Below are 19,417 nucleotides of genomic sequence, written 5' to 3' on the forward strand. Positions count from 1 at the left end.
TGTGTATAAAATTAGCTAAAGGGCTAAATAAAAATATATCTTCTGATCACAACGCTTTCATGTCGATCCGGCCCAAATACACCTAATCGCTATTTATTCCATTCCGGGTAAGTTCTAAAATTACACAACTTTTTCATCCAGTTGACGCTATCTGGGACCCTGTTTAAACAATGCACCATGCATGATACTTTTTAATGAGACCTGTTTAAAACATCGTAAATACTTCAAACACAATATTTTTTTGACTTTAATTTGAGTTTGGAAAAAGTGGATCATAATCTATCAAAGTTTCCTATTGATCGCTTTCTAAATTTTTCCCTCCCTCAGCTCGTTACTGATGACCTTTGTTTGCGGCCTGTTGACCTAAACAGGAAGTTGTCTAAATGACTGTTTTTTCCGGATTGGACTAAATAGCGATAAGGTGTATCGATCCGTCCCACGTCGATCCGGTCCAACGTCGATCCGGCCCATATTAGAAGCCGGTCGATCCGGCCAAAAAAAAATATATTTATGAGGATTAAAAATAAAGATATATATTAATTGTAATTCATAAATGTTTATGAATTTTATTATAATGTAAAAGGTGTACGGTAAAAAAAAATGGCCTTTGACAAATATTTTCTTTAAAAGAGTTTAAAACAACTATGTTGATTATGTTTTCATTACAAGTTTTCAAGATTATTGGGTATAATTATAATCAACATTAATCAGCATTTTCTTTCAATTGACTGTGATCCTTTGTAATAACAAATAGTTACATACACAACGGTACAAGCCGATCCCCAAGCTGATACATACAAACTTTGTTTTTTGTTTTAAGTTCTTAAAAGAAATGTTGTTTGATTTGCCGAATCCTTTCTATAAAAGAGGAGACAGAATGCGTTTGCTTTTAATATCACAATGGCTTTTCCTTGTGTGGTATGTGACCAACATTTTAGACCTCGGCAGCATACACTTCAATGTGAGCAATGTTCAAAGTGGCAACACCGTCTCTGTAATACCGGTAAGTTTCTATTTTCACTTTTTGCTTTAATATAATCAAACTGTAATTTTGTATATAAGTCTTAAATATTTTTGTCTTTGCTTTCATCATTAATTCATTAAACCATAAATATGAAAAAAAGTATAAAGTTTTGTTTTAAATCTGGGAATATTAACTTCCGTGTTTTTCAGGTATTAAATGGCAAAAAGCTTATAAATTCTATTTTTTTGTATTATATATTTGTATTTTACATTATAAAGATAGATATTTACTTTTTTTAAATTCCTTTATAGGAGTATCTCTACTGGAATACAGACGCATGGTAAATGAAGAAATAGATGTGATCTTCACGTGCATCGAGTGTAATTATTGTGTTATTATCTTACAATAAAGAATAATGGATACTCATATAACTTGTTTTTTTTATCTACACACAACTATTCAAAATATTGTCAACTTAAAAAAAATATATTGACTATATTCGATATTACAAAAAAAAAAAAAACGTGTTATAGAAGCCTCTTATGTTACCTGAAAAAAAATACAATTAATTATTATAACACATATATGTAACACCAAACAAAAGATCAAACTATAAAGACCAGGGATTACGTAACTTTAATCAATCAGGATTTGATTGAATTAAGTGATCACGAGTGGCATTACCTTAGTTCACAATCATTAGACAATTGTTGAATAAACAAACCAATTATAGACTAATGATTTGATAAAACAAGTCAATATGATGAGTTAAATTTTATAGGTTCCATTGGACTGTAAATATTTATTAAGCTTTTCTGTGTGTGAATTAAATAAAATAAAAATCGCCATGACGTTCAAAGTTATCATGGAAAATAACTTCATATTAATATGTTGACGCTGCTATATAAACAGACACAATCACACTCATTTTCGTATCGATTTAAAATAATTCTTTGACTGGTACTCCAATACTTCACTTACCTGTTGTCATCCATCATTTTTACAAATTCCATTTAAATAAATACTGTTAAAATTTGTTACAAAATCCTCCAAAGTCAATATAGTTTATTCATATTTTATTATGGGGCCGGATCGACGTAGGGACGGATCGACGTGGGCCGGATCGACTTGGGACGGATCGACTTTGGGCCGGATCGACTTGGGGCCGGATCGGTTTGGGGACGGAACGACCGGATACCATCACAACATCACCTAGGAGATTTAACTTACTGGCGGAACATCGTTGGTTCCCCAAGGAACGCGGATATTTTGATGAAAAAAACACGTCCTCTAATATATAAACGAAACAAATATGGTGTCAATAAAAAAATCAAGCATTTTCAAAGAATGTTTTGTTTGAATGATTGATTTTTTTTACAAAGTACGATTTAGGTTCTCCTTAAGACATAATATAAAAAAGAAGATGTGGTATGATTGCCAATGAGACAACTCTCCAGAAGAGACCAAATGACACAGAAATTAACAACTATATAGGTCACCGTACGGGCTTCAACAATGAGCAAAGCCCATACCGCATAGTCAGTTATAAAAGGCCCCGAAATGACAAATTTATAACAAAGGCTAACGGCAGGCTAATTTATGTACAATAAAATTAACGAAAGACAAATATGTAACACATCAACAAACGACAACCACTGAATTACAGGCTCCTTACTTGGGACAGGCACATACATACATAATGTGGCGGGGTTAAACATGTTAGCGGGATCCCAACCCTCTCCCATAACCTGGGACAGTGGTGTAACAGTACAACATAAGAAAGGACTATAAAAATTAGTTGAAAAGGACTTAACGCATCGATCAGATGGATTCAAATATAGAAATACATCTAACAAAAACACAGAGTGGACGTGGTCGGGTACTTGACATGTATATTCCAACAACAAAAAGACCCTAAGTACAGATCTGAGAGTACTCGCAGTTACTGACAGCTAGTTCAAGTTGGTCATTAGTTTTTATGAAACAAAATATGACCGAGTCTTTAATTTTTTTTCTTTTAGTGTTGATTGATCTTTGGAACATTCACATCTGGTACACACCGCCCTTAGTATGTGTATATTATTGGTAGAAGACTGTATACGTTTGATTAGCGTACGTCTCATTCCTTTTGCATATTAAGCAAATAGAATATTTTTAAACTAAGAATGATGTTATCTATATAATTTATGTCTTCGTTTTCACATTTAGCCTGTTGCCTGGCATAATACTTTACTGAATCCATCAGTATTTTGAAGTTGTGCTTCCCATTAATTGATCTAGGCTCTCGATATTTCGGATATATGGCACTGATATGAAGTGGGATGAAAGTGGATAAATTTAAACCTTATTCACTTTATTCAGCATACAAATTCTTTTATGAAATATCTGCCTCTAAACTCAGAATGCTTTGCGCTACTACACAGGTGAAGATTCGAACCATATCAACTGATCTTTTTTTCTAGACAGATCAAATGTCAATATCTGTACCCACTATGTTGTCATCTAATACGCTGTACCAAACGCATTCCATACAGTGATCATAAGTAAGGCTATCAGAGTTGTTTGTATTTGTTCCTCCAATGATAATGTCACAAATCGACCAACTCGCTAATCCGGGATATAAAAAAAGTCAATTGACATATAACTGTAGACAAGCTCTTTCTCTCAGTCGACCTGATTACATAAGGGAACAACCATTTAACTTCCAGGGGGCGGGTTATGGTTTTTTTCTAAAAAAATATTCGGATCCCCAATTTGATGAAAAAAAAATATTCTGGTCAAGCAGATGACGCAAAAAATAATCTGATCGCAAATTCCCCTCATACCTTATAATGTTAGATTTAGAAAAAAATAATCTGATTGATCGTGTTGAAAAACTAAATAAATTTGAAAAAAAATTCTGACTAAGAAAAAAAAACATCACCCCCAAACCATAACCCCCCTGGGCCCCCCTGAAGTTAAATGGTTGTTCCCTCAGACATATCTGAATCGACTGCATTATTACCGCTGATATTGATCACAACACGGCTTGTTACATAGAAGGTGAACCCGAGAAAGTCAAAGGCGTTGGTTCCAGATGGGATCAATAAGATTAGGATGATTGAGAACACATGCAGCGTGTAGTGTAAACCCCTAGACGTGTTAATTTCACGTGGGATGAGCAATTGGTCATACGCAAAGTTTTAACAACAATCATTTAAACTGAGTCAGTTATTTACATCTGGGATGTTACAGTAGTATTATTATGCACTCTAACCTGTCGTTAATACCAAAATGTTGTGTACAATCTTCAAGATTTTAGAATAACATTATTGTAACATATAAATGATATTCGGTTTTTATGATGTAAAATTTTCAAAATTTATGTAAAAAGAAAATATAGTTAAATTTCTTTTTACAACGGCTGCTCATACATTGCGATGGGTAATGTCACAACCTCGTAACTGAAAATTTGTTGCTTTTCAGAAATTTACGTGTGATGAGATCATTGAAGCTGTTGACTAACTTATTGCGCCCCTTTAATAGCAGACTTGTTTTTGTACTGTTATGAATCACAGTTTATGACCAAACTCAGTAAAGACCCGTCTAAATTGCGTTTAATTGATAAATTCAACAACATTTACCGTTATTTTGATGATATTTTTTCGTTAAATAATCAAGAATTTTCTAAATATACTGCCGAAATTTACCCAAAGGAACTTACTTTAAATAAATCAAATTTAAACGGTTATAACTTTCCTTTACTAGATTAAGATTTTACGACGAAAGGGACGGTTTTCGTTCCCTATTGTTAATTTTCCCTTTTTGGATGGTGATGTTCCTTTGGCACCATCTTACGGTGTTTATATTTCACAACTACTTCGCTATGCCCGTGTCTGTTGTGACGTTTCTGATTTTAACGAACGTAATATATCAGGCTGGTACAGGATTGGGGAAATGTTCGCCAACCCGCCAACATTCTGAACAGAACACCTATTCGCCAACGTCGCCAACATTCTGAAAAGTACCCCTGTTGGCAACGTCGCCAACATTCTGAACAGTACCCCTGTTCGCCAACGTCGCCAACATTCTGAACTGTACCCCTGTTCGCCAACATCGCCAACATTCTAAACAGTAACCCTGTTCGCCAACGTCGCCAATGTCGCCAACATTCTGAACAGTACCCCTGTTCGCCAACGTCGCCAACGTTCTGAACAGTACCCCTGTTCGCCAACGACGCCCACGTTCTGAACAGTACCCATGTTCGCCAACATTCTAAACAGTGCCCATGTTCACAAACTTCTTAAAACATTCTAAATAGTACCCCTATTATTCAAATTCTTCAACTTTGGAAACATTCTAAACAGTACCACTGTTCGCTTACTTTCTAAACATAACGCATGTTCGCCAACTTCAAATATATTTGATGGTGTTTATATATAACAACTTCTTTGTTTCGCTTGTGTTTGAAACAATGCATTTGATTTTAACGAAAGAAATCTCTGTATTACTGAAAAATTATTACACCAGGGTTTTCATTATCACAAACTAGTCAAAACATTGACTAAATTTTATCATTGATACAAAGACATAATTCATAAATATAAATCAACATGCAGACATCTTATATGTCATGTTCAGGTACATGAGGTATTTCACATCCAATCTTTTATGTAAATAATCTATACAAAACACAACAAGAGTGCACACGCTGAAATGTATCGCCTACTATACTGACCATTGATTTTATGTTGACAGTACTACATATAAAGTTTTACTACAAGTATCACATTAACATTTATGATTCAAGACAATGAGGTCAAGGTCAAATAAACCAACCCGGAAATACATGTACACCTTTAATACAATCCCTCCATACACAGAATATAGATGACCTATTGCTTATAGTATAAAAGATACAGACCTAACCATGGAAATTCTATACTGACCAATGAACCATGAAAAGAAGTCAAGATCATTTGAACCCTGCCAGACAGACATGTGCACCTTAAAATCATTCCATGCATCAAATATAGTTGACCTATTGCTTAAGCTATCTAAGAAAAAAAGTTAACCAGGAAAACTGAACATTGACCAATCAACAATGAAAATGAGGTGAAGGTCAGATGATACCTGCTAGACAGACATATACACCTTACAATCATTCCATACACCAAATATAGTTGACCTATTGCTTAAAGTTTAAGAAAAACAGACAAAAACACAAAAACTTAACATAAGCAATGAACCATGAAAATGAGGTCAAGGTCAAATAAAACCTGCCAGACTGATATGTACATCATTAAATATTTCCATACACCAAATATAGTTGACCTACTGCATACAGTATTAGAAAAACAGACCAAAACACAAAAACTTAACATTTAGCAATGAACCGTGAAAATGAGGTCAAGGTAAAATAAAACATCCCAGACTGACATGTACATCGTAAAATATTTCAATACACCAAATATAGTTGACCTACTGCATACAGTATTAGAAACACAGACCAAAACACAAAAACTTAACATTGAGCAAGGAACCGTGAAAATGAGGTCAAGGTCAAATAAGACCTGCCAGACTGACATGTACATCGTAAAATATTTCCATACACCAAATAAAGTTGACCTACTGCATACAGTATTAGAAAAACAGACCAAAACACAAACACTTAACATTGAGCAATGAGCTGTGAAAATGAGGTCAAGGTCAAATAAAACCTGCCAGACTGACATGAACATCGTAAAATATTTCCATACACCAAATACAGTTGACCTATTGCATACAGTATTAGAAAAACAGACCAAAACACAAAAACTAAACTATGACCACTTAACCATGAAAATGAGGTCAAGGTCAGATGACACCTGCCATTTGGACATGTACACCTTACAATCATTACATACACCAAATATAATAGACTTATTGCTTATAGTATCTCAGATATGGACTTGGCCATGAAAATTTAACCTTGTTCACTGATCCATGAAATGAGGTCGAGGTCAAGTGAAAACTGTCTGACAGGCATGATGACCTTGCAAGGTACGCACATACCAAATATAGTTATCCTATTACTCATAATAAGAGAGAAATTAACATTACAAAAAATCTTAACTTTTTTTTTAAGTAGTCACTGAACCATGAAAATGAGGTCAAGGACAATGGACATATGACAGACGGACACTTCATATCATAAGGCATCTATATACAAAGTATGAAGCATCCAGGTCTTCTACCTTCTGAAATATTAAGCTTTTAAGAAGTAAGTTAACGCCGCCGCCGCCGCAGGATCACTATCCCTATGTCGAGCTTTCTGCGACAAAAGTCACAGGCTCAACAAAAATGTTGTCATTCACCTCAAAGCTAACCAAACCTTTAAACAAACTTATTCAGAAGGGATATATACTAGTAGATATAATCCCATAATCCTGTTTGCCAACTTCCACAATTTCTGAATGATTTTAACAAGTACCCCTGTTCTACAGTTTCGGAATCTTTCAAACAAGTACCACCTATTTGCCTAAATGGCAAAAAACTAATAAAAATAAGAATAAATAAAAAACAAATAATGACAATCAAAACTAAGAATTAAGGGATATACTTGCACATCTTTTGTGGAATAAAAAAACCATGCAAATCTAATACCATCTCTAAAAAGTAATAGCTTAATCCAGTTGAAAAATTGCAACCTATCCAGAAACTAATAGTGCTACATTTTGATAATTAAATAGCTATAGCCCATAAATAGTTTCCAAAAAGGAATACAAAAATCTTCAAAAAAGACTTAACAGCCTACTAACAGCCATTTCAAACATCATTATAAAATATAACAAGTGCTTTTAAAATAAAAAGAATATAAACATAAACATAACACAAATATGACATGTTCACATTTCAATCCTGCGATTCACCAAATATAGTAATCCTATTGCTTGTAGCAAATGATAAATAAACCTAATTAAAACAGCCAAATATTAACCAATGAACCATAATAATGAGTCCAAAATCAGATAAACCCTGCTAGCCAACATTTACAGCTTTCAATCATTATTTACACTTAATTAATGAAAAACCTAACAAAAAAAAACTCTCAAAACATTTCTAAGCAGTAACTCAACAGTGAAAATCAGGTAAAGGACACGTACATATGACAGACAAAACTTCGTAACATTATGTATCTGCATAGCAATAGAATGTAAAAAGCATCCAGTTCTTTAACTTCTAAAAAACTATAGGCTCTAAAGAGCCTGTGTGGTTGACCTTGATCTAAGTGCATATTCTACAGGGGACACTCTCCAACATTGCTCTTGTCAGATTTTCTCAATTCATAACAGTTTTCAAAATAATGGACAAAATTTGCATTTTACCCTACACCATTTGTGATTAAGATGGTACCTAATGGTCACACAAGTCCTGATGGCGTCCTGAAAACGTTCGAATGTTTCCATTTATAGGATCTTTGATCAAATTATCTTGCAAGCAGCATCCATGTATCATGGGAATACAATCCCTGGAATATTGTATGAACTGCAAAATGCAATTCGATAGAATATAAGCAAAGCCTTATATTAGTTTTGTTCATTTTTCACTGAAAATCCAATATGGCGGCCATTTTCAAGATGTCTGCCAATCAGTCTATATTTCACAACCTTGTCTTAATAGAGTCCAAAATAAAAAAGGGAAAATCCAAGAATGTCCTTTTTAGAGGTCGAAATTTGCTGTTATTGTGAATATACCTAATTTTGCAATTTCATATGCTAATATTCTGCTTTTGATTGGTATTTTTTGTAAAAAAATAGTGTTAGAAGAAATTTCTTCTCTGGCAAAGGGAACACATGGATAAATAAACACCATTAATATGACAATTTTATTGGAAATATATATTTAATTTACATTCACATTTTACAAAACATTCAAATCACAATGAAATGAAGAAACAGTAACCTATAAATTAATAAAATGGAAAGCAATAATTTGTTCACAACATTTTGTTCATATACATTTCCCGTCTCCTTGGAAGAAATTTCTTCCAACAAATTGGAAAATGTATTTTTTATTTCCAATAAAGTATATAATTTTAGTTAATAAACTCAACTTGTTCACTTCATTTTGTATCCTCTCTCAAGTTGGAAGAAATTTCTTCCAAGTAATATTAAATCATTCAAAATTTCTTCCAACAAATATAGGAAACTTGTAATATATTTACAAATTATTTTCCATTTGTTCAACACAGATAGTTCACTTCATTTAATGTTCCTTCTTGGAAGAAATTTCTTCCAACAAATTAGAAAATGTAATTCATTACCAATAAAGTAGGCTATTTTAGTTAATAAACTCAACTTGTTCACTTCATTTTTTATCCTCTCTCAAGTTGGAAGAAATTTCTTCCAAGTAGTATTAAATCATTCAGAATTTGTTCCAATAAATATAGAAACATGTAATATGTTTTACAAATTATTAAAATTGAGAATGGAAATGGGGAATGTGTCAAAGAGACAACAACCCGACCATAGAACAGACAACAGCAGAAGGTCACCAACAGGTCTTCAATGCAGCGAGAAATTCCCGCACCCGGAGGCGTCCTTCAGCTGGCCCCTAAACAAATATATATACTAGTTCAGTGATAATGAACGCCATACTAAACTCCAAATTGTACACAAGAAACTAAAATTAAAAATAATACAAGACTAACAAAGGCTAGAGGCTCCTGCCTTGGGACAGGCGCAAAAATGCGGCGGGGTTAAACATATTGTCCATTTGTTCAACAGAAAGACATTGCATTTTACAGTTTTAAAAGATTGTCTTGGAAAGATATATTTAGCTTGAACTTTCATTGTCCACAAATATAGTTTCCTTAAATTTAAGTGTATTTTATTCTGATTTTTTTTCTTTGAACTATTTCTTTTTTCTTTTTTTTTTTCATTCATATGAAATGAAAGTCTTCTAATCCCTGTTTCAGTTCTTGTATCCTTCTATGTATTACACCCACCCTCCTATTTCCCCGTTAAAGTATATAAATCGTTCAGTTTATTGCCCCCTCCCCTTTTCTTATTTTACTTTGTAGTCTATTAATTATCCAGTTCATTGCCCCACCCTCCTATTATGCTATTGCAGAGTATGAATCATTCAGTTTATTGCGTCACCCTCCTATTTCAATGCTACAGTCTATGAATTCCCCCCTGTGTATTGCCACACCCTCCTATTTTGCTATTGCAGAGTAGAATCCTTCAGTTAATTGCCCCACCCTTCTATTTCTTTGCTGCCATACCCTCTTATTGTGCTGTTGTAGACTATTACTCCTACAATTAATTGCGTCACCCTCATATTATGCTATTGCAGTGTATAAATCCTTCAGTTTATTGAGTCACCATCCTATTTCAATGCTATAGTCTATGAATCCCCCCCTTTTGTGTATTGCCACACCCTCCTATGTTGCTGTTGCAGTCTATTAATCCTCCAGTTGATTACCCCACCCTCTTATTGTGCTGTTGAAGTATATTAATCCCCCGTGTATAGCCACACCCCTCCTTTTTTGCTATGGCACAGTATGAATCCTACAGTTTATTGCGTCACCCTCCTATTTCAATGCTACAGTCTCTGAATCCCCGCCCCGTGTATTGCCACATCCTCTTATTGTGCTGTTGCAATCTATTAATCCTACAATTAATTGCCAAACACTCATACCTCCCTGTTACAGTCTATGTAATTTTACAGTGTATTACTCCACCCTCGTATTTCCCTGTTGCAGTCTATAAATCCACTAGGCATTGCCCTACTCTCCTATTTCCCTGTTGCAGTCTATGAATCCCAATGTTTATTGATTAAAGTATTCTTCCTCCGTGGAAATAATTGTTTGCAATTAATTCTGTTCAGTAAAATCAAATACATTTACAGTTATATGTAATTAAACACAAATAGTTCACTTCATTTCAAACCCTTCTTAGAATAAACTTCTCTCTAAAATAAATCAAGAATAAGCAATACATAAACAAAACTCTATGGTGCACAAAAAAAATCCCGTCCTATATTGGCAGTAAAGAATCTTTATGTTTAAGGGGTTGAAAAATATGAGTTTTTCATATTTTTAATAATTAATGATACGAGAGGTTTGAGGATCCTCCATGTAAGATATGCGCCCTATTATGTAATATAAAAGTGTTGTTTTGACAGTCAAAATTATGTATAGTTTAGAGATAAGGATATGAGTACATTTTGAACTTTACATTTGAAGGGTGCAAGACCGGACCCCTTATATATAAATGACAAAAACTATGGCGAACTAGACATATATTAACAAGGATTTGAATAAGATATAAAATTTATGGTGATTATCTGTTTGATTGAGGGATAACAAAAAAAGTTCGAATATAGAGTAGACATGACCCTGGGAATTTACTCGAGAGTAAAATTGATATGATCTTGTGATGGCATGCACGAACATATTTGTTTGGGGGTAGACATTCTAAAACTCTTTTTTTTTTTAATATGAGAGTCGATGTTAGATGTCATCATCTATGGTATGCCACATGTCATCATGAAGTGTTACACCCATGTGCTAAATATCAAAAACCCATGATAATGCATAAAAAAGCTATAAAGCCTATTTGATCATAATTACAAATTGTACACCACATTTACAAAATTCCCAGTTCTTTCACGATGACAGTCTGTCTTGGAATTATTAGAATACAGCATAATTTAAAAGTTATTCAGAGTGTTCAATTTATATTTTTTCTTTTATCTAAATAATGTGTAATGGAATTGAAAATTTCTGCTCCTGGGATAATAATATTTTTCCATTTTCAACATGTCCTTTAAATTTGGATATCAGTCTATTTCATCTATTTCAAGAACGTCGTACTTGTCCAGCTGAAGAGATGAATCTAACATTTTCTTCTTGCACAGCTGGTCGTTCAGCTTCCCAAGTTTTGCTTTAGCAAATGTCATGGTCTTTTCTCTAATTGTTCCCAAATAAACGGTCAAGTTATTGTATTATACAACTGCCACTGTCACATGGAAAAGAAATATACATCTTTATATATACATTTATTATTTATTACTTTCATAATATTAATATACTTAATATATTGCTGAACCATAAAAAACTCAATTTACATTCAATACCTTAGTAAAAGAAATTAATTTCTTCCTTTTTAGGAGTATAGAATACACCTTTATCTCTCTAAACAAAAGTCTCAGAGTAAATATATCCAGTGAGTAGTATTTGAATTTTCTTCCAAAGCAAACAATTTGAAACTAATAAGGTAATGTATTTATCAATATGTCCATACATATTACCACATAGAATCTATCTCTAGCAGACCTGGTTCAATTGTAAGGTTAAAGTTTCCTATAATGCTTCTTTTACATCTAATAACTCTCCACAAGAGACCAAATGACACAGAAATTAACAACTATAGGTCACCGTACGGCCTTCAACAATGAGCAAACCCCATACCCCATAGTAAGCTATAAAAGGCCCCGAAATGACAAATGTAAAACAATTCAAACGAGAAAAACCAACAGCCTAATTCATGTACACAAAAATTAACGAAAAAAAAATATAACGCATCAACATACGACAACCACTGAATTACAGGCTCCTGACTTGGGACAGGTACATACATACAGAATGTGGCGAGGTTAAACATGTTAGCGGGATCCAAACCCTCCCCTAACCTGGAAAAGTGGCGTAACAGTACAACATAGGAACGAACTATAAAATTCAGTTGTAAAAGGCTTAACTCATCAGGTGGATAAATAGAAACTCATATAACAAAAACACAGACTGGACGTGGCCGGGTACTTCTATATCCCAACAACAAAAAGACACTATCCATTTTTGCTGCATGAACCTGTATATGTTTTTGACATTTCTAGTAACAGGAACTGTTACCCATTTTTTCCTAGTTTGTGTAGTCTTCGATGAATAAAATATGGAACACCACTGGTACCCTATGGGAATTGCATTATAGGAATAATTGTCCTTTTTAACATTCTTGACCAACGGCAGCACTTGCATTCTCTTCAGTGTGGAGGTGTAAAAATGATTTTGTCTATTATACATACATGCATTGTTTACAAATTCCTGGAAGCACGAACCAGAAAGATACGTTGATATTCAAACATTTGCGCAAGAAAGTAACACACAGGAACTTCAATTAGTTGATTAAGAACTTTTAAATTGTCACTCAATGTTGTCCTATAATGTTTTGGGGGTTCAGACTTGATGCACAATCAATTGAATGCTGCAAGTTACAACTGGGACCAATAAAAGCATTACCTCACTGATCCAAAATTCTATCTTAAACTGCCAAGGGTGGAGAGGAGGGGACTTGATCACATCCCTTAGTTAGAAAAGAGGACAGATTATATAAGTTTTAAAATTTTTGTTTTGTTTTTATGAATATTGATGTATTATTTTAGTTAAGTTCATGCTTTTGATACATCTTTATGTTTTAGACAGAAAAAATAATTATGTGGTACTTTACTTTTTTCAGATAAAAAGAAAACGCAACAAAGAAACAGAAACAAAGTACATTCTTATGTGTACTATTACCAGAGAACTGCAGGAAGAGACAAACTAAGAAATTTCTAAGAACTACTTTTAATTTTTGACCTTATTTTTTGTTGTGGATATTGTATTGCAATACATTTATCTGTTGTAGACTTAGTATTTGTGTTCAATTAATTGATCATATTTCATATTGAAGTGACTTTATATAGTCCCATTACGACTGTTATTATCGGAGAAATGAATGGCTGTGTTGCACAATGTGCAAAACCAGCTAATAGTATTGTGATGTTAAGCATTCTGGTTAGTGGTTGTAGTGCATAAGGTAACAATTAGTACCTATTTTGTGAAATCACTTTCTCTTAGTTTTCAACCCTCTATGTTAAAAAAAAGTCCAACAAATATGTAAGCCTCAAATCTATGGCCAGCCTCAAATCTGTTTCCATATTGTACTGTGTCCTAGACGTCACAAATCTATGTCCTGTCCTTTTACAAAAAGCCAGAATTAGCAAAAAGTCTTGTAGGAAATATTTGGGAACATGGAGTAGAGAGGAAGTTAAGAATAGATATGCTTGAAAAATTTCTTTGACCAAATTTTAGTCTGGGAGTAAGGGGATAGGAATCGAGGACGCATGTTCACCCCTTCTACATAGAGTCTTTCAGCTTACCGCACATTAAAAAAGTGCAAATAACTTATTCTTTATATTTTTCCCTCTTTATTGCCTCCCCCTTCTGAAATATTAGGTCAATTACATGTGTTTGGTGTTTTGCATTATAGTTTTATGTAAGATGTATGTGCTAGCCATTTATAATTAAGTGAATTTATTTCAGCGTTCAAGTCTAACATGAGTTCTCAGAAACTTAGTATCATAAAATACTTGTTTGAAATGTACTGCATTTTTTCTAAATTTCTTAAAAGAAATAGAAACTTTTGTATTAACAATTTAAAATGACTTACTTTTTTTTTATAAATGTGGAGGAATAAAATTAGCTGTGGGAAAAAAACTTCAACTAAATAAAATTTATTCCAAGAAATGATGGAGCCTTTATAGGAAACGAAATGACATTTTGGTTGACAAAATAAAGTTATTTTTTCCACATGGCTGTAAATGCACTTGGAAGAAATTTCTTTCAATCAGTAAGAAATTTTGAATGATTTAATACTACTTGGAAGAAATTTCGTCCAACTTGAGAATGGAAAAAAAATGAAGTGAACAAGTTGAGTTTATTAACTAAAATAGCCTATTTTATTGGTAATGAATTACATTTTCTAATTTGTTGGAAGAAATTTCTTCCAAGAAGGAACATTAAATGAAGTGAACTATCTGTGTTGAACAAATGGAAAATAATTTGTAAATATATTACATTTTTCTATACTTGTTGGAAGAAATTTTGAATGATTTAATATTACTTGGAAGAAATTTCTTCCAGCTTGAGAGAGGATACAAAATGAAGTGAACAAGTTGAGTTTTTTAACTAAAATTATATACTTTATTGGAAATGAAATACATGTTTCTATATTTGTTGGAAGAAATTTCTTCCAAGGAAACGGGAAATATATATGAACAAAATGAAGTGAACAAATTATTGCTTTCCATTTTATTAATTTATAGGTTACTTTTTCTTCATTTCATTGTGATTTGAATGTTTTGTAAAATATGAATGTAAATTTAGTATATATATATCCAATAAAATTGTCATATTAATGGTGTTTATTTCTCCATATGTTCCCTTTGCCAGAGAAGAAATTTCTTCTAACACTATTTTTTTACAAAAAATACCAATCAAAAGCAGAATATTAGCATATGAAATTGCAAAATTAGGTATATTCACAATAACAGCAAATTTCGACCTCTAAAAAGGACATTCTTGGATTTTCCCTTTTTTATTTTGGACTCTATTAAGACAAGGTTGTGAAATATAGACTGATTGGCAGACATCTTGAAAATGGCCGCCATATTGGATTTTCAGAGTGGGTTTATAGCTTAGATTGACTATCAAATACATATCTACCAATGTGCAAAGTTTCATGATTTTATCATCAAACCCACAATTCTTCTAAATATGCACGAATCAGCTGGACTATATTCAGTATATTGGAATAACCTAATCGTTAAAAAGAGACAGGTATTATACAATAAACTATACTAATTAATGAATTAGTTCGTACTTTTAATTAACAGTTGGCTTCATAAATAAGTCCATTTTTCTTTTTGGTCATATAGCTCTTTAACTGTTTCTGTTTTGTTTCATCCTTGGCTGTCGAATATTCAGCTGTGAGCATTAAATCCCCGATGAAGGCAAATCCAGAAAACCGCTTTCGGACACATGAAATTGATAAAGTGTTATTTTCATATTATAAATATCAATACTTGAATTTCCGTTTTATGTTTATGTACATGTAGTTTAAGTATCAACAAGTGGCTGGTAATTTCCTGTCAAGCCGACATCTTGAGAGATTGTCATTCACGCGAATTGCTGTTTATTTAGTAAAAACGGTACGTATAACTTAAAATATATTATGCATCATTCTCAAATAACAATGCTTTACCTTATGTATATAAACTAATCTTTCGAAATTCTATACGTTCATTAATTAATTATTTTGAGTCTTGAAAGGCTATCTGATCATAATATATTCAGATAGTCTGAGACAAAAAACAAGTAACGTCTTGTTAAGAGTTTAAGTTATTTTTCCGATTTTTTAGTTCTGTCTGTTCCGAAATTTAGCTTGCCGTCAATCCAGGCTTGAGTAATGTCCAGTGCTATGCGGTCCTATAGGTTTTGCTTATTTTTAAGGATGTACGATGACATCTAATTGGTAACCTTCTATGTAATTTGGTCTCTGGCGGAGAGTTATCTCATTGGCAGTCATATCACATCTTCTTATGCTTATATTGCCATCAATCATAAACCAAAATTTAAATATTGATTTTCTTAGTACCAAGCACATCTTTAAGATATGAATCAGACACCCTCGACCGGCAGCGGTATTTACCCAGTATCTATATCGTATATATATATATATATAAAACAAAATATTCATTTGAAGCTGCTACAAGCGGAAAACAAGAGAAACTGTCTTACAGTCGCTTACTTTTCTTTCGGATTTTAAATGTATATCTTTGCCATTGAATTTCTTTAGAGTTAACATGTTTGGTACATTGTATATATATGGATAATGGTATCGTAAATTTGACGTTTTCTATCGTTATAAAAGATTGGAAAAAGCTTGTTTCAACCTACCCGAAAGGAGAAATGATATAAACTTTATTGATCCATCTTTGAACCACACAACTTTGATTAGCCATCGTAGGCAAATGTTTTCACTATACATTTTATTATTAAGGCTAATACACAATCATTCTTGGTCGAATAGTAGTCTAAACAGGGTAGGTGTTCCTGCAGTTAAAATGTGAGGACCAATATTTCAAATTGGCAATTTTAAACTACAGCAAAATTCATTACTGATGCATATGTGTCATATGGGCATATTACAATCATCCTTGGTCGACTAGTAGTCTAAACAGGGCACGTGTCCCTGCAGTTAAAATATGAGGACCAATATTTCAAATTGGCAATTTTAAACTACAGCAAAATTCATTGCTGATGCGTATGTGTCATATGGGCATATTAGTTTTCCTTCAAGTATCTTGATTGCATTTATGTCCTTGGTGCACTCATAACTTCTGGGTAATGTTAAGACGTGCCGTACCTTTATACCTATTGTCGGATAATTAAAAGGCAAAACTAAAAGATATATCAAAAACATCTTTTCTGAAATAGATTTTTTTCTAAATACGTTTCTTCCAATATTTGAAAGACAACATTAACCAGTTCACAGACAATATTTCCCGGATTGAAGACCATATGCTAACCTTCGGAGGCTTCTTAGTTTCATTGTGCTTGTTGGTAAATGCATCATTAACGTATATTACTCACATTTCTCATAGGCGGATCCAGGGGGGCCCTGCCCCCCCCCCCCTTAGGTCAGTCAGCGCCCCCCCCCCCCCCCTTTATGAAAAGTTCTGGATCCGCCACTGTTTCTATTTGTCAAGGTCTGATCTGAATACAAGCCTATTTATAAAATTTGTAATTCGTTGAACATTTAAATTTGTGGCTTATCTGTACCCATGAAATCCACGAATAATAATGAACCACAGTAAATGATTAAACACATAGTTTGATCCCTTCTGTAAAATATAGGAATTCATTAATTTCCATAGTATCATATTTTGTTTAACTTTGTGACAATATAACTTTTTATCATATACTTGTATAAAATATTACTAAAATTTTACTGTTCAATAACATTTAAAAATATTAAAAGGCTATGAAAGGATTACTAGGTTTTTTGACCAGATTCCTAAGAATTTCCTCAGCGGGCTGATAAAGGAACCTTTATTGACTGCTTCCGGAATGTTATCACATGCCTTTCCGTTAACTTCCGTGACGTTTATCACATGCAACTTCGTGCATTTCCGGAAATTTGTTCGAAAACGACAACACAGTGCGGAAAACCGCAAGTGATTTAAGACTTTTCACAAAATGGTTGAGGAGCAAATTTCAAACTAAGAACAAGATAATTGTTGTGAGAAGATAAATAAAATGCTTGTTATATCAATAAAGACAATTAAAGTTAAGAAATTTGTATTTGGTTGTCTGTAAATTATTATCTAAAAATTCATAGAAAGACAAAATTTTAATTAATAGTTCTTGTCTGTATTTCTTCTGCTGAAGTATATGATGAAAAGATCATTACATGTCATTTTTCATATCAGACCCTTTATCGGCCCTCGTTCATGATATCAGCCCTCGAGCCTGCGTAATGTAATTATGGTCTCACCCTGTGTGCATTCATTAAGTTTAAACTTATGTTCATGCCTTCAAAGGACACTGTAATGCATATTCAATACACTTAGAATGCTTTTATTGTTATTATTATGATTATTTACATATCATGCATATTAAAAAGTTTGACTTTCTCTTGAGAACCACATCGATTATTACCTTTCTACTTATGCATGTTTAATAATAGAGAACACAATACAAATTTATGTTTCAAAAATACTTGATCGAATACAAGATTGTTAGAAAGATGCTTATAGATCCAAAATAAAAAATATAATCGATTTGTTTGTCAAACAGGCAAGAAATTCATATTTTTTTATTTATTACAATTCTTATGTTTAGCACAGTGTTTTACCAAGATTTATTTATGCATGAAGTTAGATTCATACATCATCTTGTTTATACAGATATAATATTACAGCTTATACAGTTGTATGAGTCAAAATGAAATCTATAAATGGATGTTTTTCTATATCTAGCTATTTAAATGACTAAGGATACATTAAAAATTTTCTCATACAACTGTCAAGGTTTAAATTCTAGAGAGAAACGGAGAGATGTGTTCGAATACTTGAAATCAAAATCTTTTCATATTTACTGTCTGCAAGACACGCATTTTATTGAAAAAGATAAATTCTTTATTAGAAACCAATGGGGAGGAGAATGCATTTTTAATGCTTTTGCCTCCAATCAAAGAGGAGTTGCCATTTTTTTTTGCAAATAATCTTGAATATGAAATAAAGAAAGATGAAAATGGAAATTTCCGAGGTGTTGACATTACAATTGAAGGTAAAAATATCACACTTGTTAATTTATATGGACAAAATAATGACTCAACCTCTTTCTATAATAAAGTCAATGAAATAACAGAAAAATTTAATTACCGACAAGTTATTCTGACTGGAGATTTTAACTTAGTCCAAAATCAGGCATTAGATACTTGCAAATATCTAAATATAAATAATCAACGAGCACGAGAAAAAGTCTTTGAACGTATTGAAACATATGATCTAATCGATCCCTTTCGAGAATTCTACCCAGATAAGAAACGATATACGTGGAGAAAAGTTAATCCTCTGAAGCAAGCTAGACTTGATATTTTTCTTGTA

This window comes from Mytilus californianus, unplaced genomic scaffold, assembly GCF_021869535.1.
Source record: "Mytilus californianus isolate M0D057914Y unplaced genomic scaffold, xbMytCali1.0.p SCAF_8, whole genome shotgun sequence".
Taxonomy (NCBI): Eukaryota; Metazoa; Mollusca; class Bivalvia; order Mytilida; family Mytilidae; genus Mytilus; species Mytilus californianus.